The sequence below is a fragment of the Polypterus senegalus genome, unplaced genomic scaffold, assembly GCF_016835505.1.
Source record: "Polypterus senegalus isolate Bchr_013 unplaced genomic scaffold, ASM1683550v1 scaffold_6577, whole genome shotgun sequence".
In the NCBI taxonomy this organism is placed as follows: domain Eukaryota; kingdom Metazoa; phylum Chordata; class Cladistia; order Polypteriformes; family Polypteridae; genus Polypterus; species Polypterus senegalus.
The window spans coordinates 1-4,725 of NW_024379397.1; the positions used below are offsets into that span (position 1 = coordinate 1).

The 4,725-nt window shown below is 46.3% G+C and overlaps 1 pseudogene; it reads left to right on the top strand.

The window, feature by feature from the left end:
* Nucleotides 1-4,280: 4,280 nt before the first annotated feature.
* Nucleotides 4,281-4,424, top strand: LOC120519893 (annotated as a pseudogene).
* Nucleotides 4,425-4,725: the final 301 nt, after the last annotated feature.

The following is a 4,725-nucleotide window of genomic DNA, read 5'->3' on the forward strand; positions in this document are numbered from 1 at the left end:
TTAAATTAACTAATCAATGTATGTATTTATCTTAAGGACCCCCACACAATAAAAATAAAAAATATAAATAATCATTCATTTTTTTTTAGTCCCTTTTTACTGTTTTTAAACCCCTTTCCTTCTCCCCAAGACCCCACTTCTGACACGGTGGAAGGAGGAAAAAAAGAGAGGTGAAGGGCGACCCTGCTGGCAGAAAGGGCTTACAGCACTGGTTTTCCCCGTAAACGAGGGCTGCCCCTTTTTCTCCCCCCAAATATGCAATTTTAAGCCCTTTCTAAACAAAAGTATTTTTTTTTTTTTTTTTTACCCTCCCCTGTCTGTCTTTTTTTTTTTTTTTTGCCATTTTTTTGAAATTTTTGAATGTCTTTAATTAGAATGTAGGCCTTCATGCTGACCCCCCTTCTGTGGGGTTTTCCGCCTGCCACCCTTTTAAAGCCCCCCTTTTCCCCGTCCCCCCATGGAGGATGGAGGGATGGATGGATGGATAAAAGAAAAAGATAGATCTGGCCCAGCTCTTCAGCGGGAGCCCAACTTAAAAAGGGGGGGCATGTCCAGAAAGGACCAGCAACCTGGGGCCCTTTGCAAACGGAATCCCAAGTGGCAGGGGCCCAAACGTGAATTCGAAATTTTTCTTACCCAGCCGGGATTTTCACAAAGCATTGACTCAGTTGTTAGCTTCCTGGGGGGGTTTCCCTGAGACTTAGGGGGATTCCCCAAGTTGCTGGATATCATGGCCAGCCGAACCCCTGGTTGTGGGGGGGAGACAAAACCCTCTGTTTTTTTCCCAGTTGATTCTGGGGTTTCCGGGGGGTGTTTCTTGCCCCACTTTGTTCAGTCCCCTTGTATGGACGGGGTTTTGGGCAGGGTCGGGGTTCACGGCTGTGGGGCACTGTTGGAGAAGAAAGATTCATGAATATTGACTTTGGATGATGCTGTGATTGTGTGGAGTCAATGGGGGCCTGATCAGGGTGCTAAAGAGACGGGAGTGGGGAGTCTGAGGCGGGCTTGGAGGCCGGGATAAAAACCAACACCCGGGGCCTTTAAGGGGCACAGATATCACAGTGTGTCTTTTTTGGGAGGGTTGCCCCGTTTGAGTGGATTACCTTGGCAGTGACATTCATGCCCCGGGTGACTCCCATGGTCGTAGACAGATGGGGAGTTTGGGGTTCATGGGTCAGGGAAAGGGGGTGTGTGGCCCCCCAATATTTTCAAAAAGAACGGGGCCAAGTTTTTGAGTCCTGGCCCTTTTTTTCCCAATTTTGTAAAGGGATGTCCCAGTGACCTGAGATGAAGACGGGACCCCTTTATTGCCCTTCGGAGAATCCGGGTACCGCTGGTTTTACTTTGTGTTCCCATGGAACCGGGGGGAAAGGGAAAGGGAAAAAACCACTAGGAAGAAAAAGGTTGTCAAATGTTGAAAGTTTTGGGGGTTAAAATAAGAGAGGATGGGGGAAGAAAGGGGGAAAAAGAAAACCCAAAAAAAAAAAAGCGGGATTTTGGGGTTAACAATTTATCAATAAAAGGGGAAGATATTGCTGATGGGCAGTTACAACCAAAAAAGTTTTTAGCAAATGTTTTTTTTCCCCCAAAAAAAATAGTAAGAAGAATTAAAAGAAAGTGTTTTTTGTTTTTATGGGGTTCATAAGGGAAAAAATTGGCAAAAAGGGAAGGTAATAAAAATGGGGGGAAAATTTCCGTATAAAAAGGGGGAGTTGATTTAAGACACAGAAATTTTTTAAATATGACATTGAAAATTGGGAAGAAGGGATAGATCAGAATCCTAGGAACAAATTAAAAAACAAAAGACCCCAAATTAAAAAAGGGGGAAACGGTCCATCTGGGGGCAAGTGGCGGGAGGACTTTAAATTTATGAAAATACATGAGGGGGGGTTTAAAAAAATTTGGGGATCCTTTTTGGAGGGAGAAGGAGGAAGAAAAACGGGAAGGAGAGGGAAAAGAAAGTTATAAGCTCACAAGTCTCGGGAGGACTAGGACTAACATATGAGGGCAAAATTTTGTAATTAAGTCAAAAATTTTTTCCCAGGCTTTTTTTGGCCATTTTTTATTACGGACAAAATATATTCTAAGGAAAATCGAAAAGACAATGTTTTTTTTTTTGGGGGTCTACAGATGAGAATCGAAGACAGAAAGTAAAAAAAAAAAAGGAAAGGGGGAAAAGGTTTTCGGGACTTAAGGATTTTTAAGATTGAAATACACGCCGTTTTCCCTTTGTTACAAGGAAAGGGGGCGGGATTTACCCGGTGAGGGGTGGTATCAAAATTTGGGTTTTAAAAAACCCAAACAAAAAAACCATATGAGTTTAGATTACCCAAAAATACAGGAGGTTTATGGACTGTATCAAAAATTGTGGGCTTGCAGGAGAAAAGGACTGGAGGAGGTGGAAAAAATTTAAAAAAAAGGGAAAGGAGAAGCCCGTAAACATTACGGGGAACTAGAGAGGAATCTAAACTGATATGGGGAAAATTTGGGGAAAGTTTCCAAAAAATCAAATAGGAATACCCGGTCCGCCCATGAAGCACTAGAAAACCCAAACCCGGCTTTAAGTAAAGAAAAATTTAAAGGGCCAAAAGTCCCAGGGACGGATTAAAAAAAAAAAAATAAGTCAGTATGGAAGAATGGGACTGCCCCCCCAGTGGCAAGGATATGGAAGGAAGTAAGGCAGAGACACATGTAGACACGCGGATAGAGACTTGGGGGTGTTTGGGAGGTCAGGAAAAAAAGGTGGGGAAAAAGATTGGGGCCCCAAAAAACGGGTAAAAAAAATTTGGGAAAGGAAGGGGTGCAACACAAATAAACAGAAAGTTTTTTTCCCCAACAGAAAATAAATTGAATGATAGAAAACCTCTCGTTTTTTGAAAAAACATCTCAACTTTGGGAAACCCTTTTCTAAACGAAACCCTATGTTTTTTTTTTTTCCTTCCCTGTCTTTTTCTTTTTTTTTTTTTTTTTTTATTCTTTAAATTTGAATGTATTTCCTTCATGCTGATCCCCCCCTGTCGGCTTCTGCCCCCACCCCTTTAAGACCCCCTGTTCCCGTCCTCCCCCAGGATGGATGGATGGATAGAAAGACAGATAGATCTCGCCAGCTCTTCAGCGGGACCTGCAACTTTTCAAAGGGGGGCATGCCCCGAAAAAGGGCCAGCACCTCGGGCCTTTCCAACCTGCAATCCCACAGTGGTTTTAAAGGAGGGGCACCGCTCAAGTCCAACGGGCCCCCGGGCTGCCCCCGATCACTCGGCCAGCCCATTTTACGGGGGGAAGGAGGAAAGAAAAGAGAGGCAAATTTTCCCGGCAGAAAAGGGAAAAGCACCCCCTCGGTTTCCCGGGCTCCCATCCAAGATAACCCGACCCGACTCGCTTACTTCCCCGATCGGGCGAGATCGGCGTGTTCAGAGTGGTATGGCAAAAAGGGCTGCCCCTTTTTTTCTCAAATAGGCAACTGTGGGAAACCCCTTTTTTAAAGACAGCCCCATGTTTTTTTTTTTTTTTTCCCCCCCTGCTTCTTCATTTTTTTTTTTTTTTTTAATTGCCATTCTTTGAAATTTTGTTATGTCTTTTTAATTAGAATGTGGGTTTTCCCTTCAAAGATCCCCTCGCCTCTCCCGCTTGCCACCCATTTAAGACCCCCTGTTCCGTCCCCCTCATGGATGGATGGATTGATGGATGGGTGGATGGATGGATAGGAAAAAGAGATCTGCCCCGCTCATCAGCGGGGCCTGCAACTTTACAAAAGGGGGGTCTTCCAGAAAAAACCAGCAACCCCCGTATCCCTAACGGCAATCCCACAGGCATAAAAGGGGGGGCAACACCGCTCAAGTCCGAAGCGGGACCCAGCGCTGCCCCCGATCACTGGGGGGCCCCGGCCGGGTCCCTTCTCCCGGCGGGCCCCCCGGGGCCCCCTCCCGGCCCGGGGCGCGGGCCTTTTTTTCCCGCTTTGCCTCCTCCTCCTGTCTCCGCCCTCCGCCTGTCTTTGCTGGGGGCGGGTGTTTCTCTCCGCACCCCCCATCCCCTCCGCCCTTTCCCCGCCCTAAGTCCACATGGGGCTTTTAAAAGCAGGTCCCGGGGCTAGGAAACCGAACAAAGGTGGGGGGGTGGGAACCCCCACCCGGCGGGTCCAAGGGTGGGAGAGCGCCCGGGGTCCCTTCCCGGCCAAAAGAACCAAAAATCCCAAAAACCCCCGGGAGGCCCAAGGACCCGGGATTGCGGGGGAAAACTCCCCCGACGATGGCGAGGAAGGGGGAGGATGAGCCGGGTACAACCTACTTACCTGGGGGGATACCATGATCAATGGTTCCCCCGGGGCGAGGCTCATCCATTGCACTGGGTGTGTTGACCCCGCGATTTCCCAAATGCGGGAAACTCGACTGCATAATTTTGGGGTGTGGGGATCGTGGGCCTCCCCGATAGTCCGGGTTCAAAACGACTGAAAAATGCCAACATGGAAGTGGTGTTGGGTTGGAAGCAGGACCCTGGGGACAAGGGCCTGGGAGCTTTGCAAAAAAAAGGTTCCAAAAACAATAATCAACTTCTTCTTCCATTTATTTATTTTTTTTAAGGCCCCCCCAATAGAAAAATTATAAAAAAAATAATATTAATTTAAATTAACAAATTTGTATGTATTTATCTTAGGCCCCCAAAAATAATAAAATAAAAATAAAATAATCATTCATTATTTTTAGTCCTCTTTACTGATTTTAACCCGTT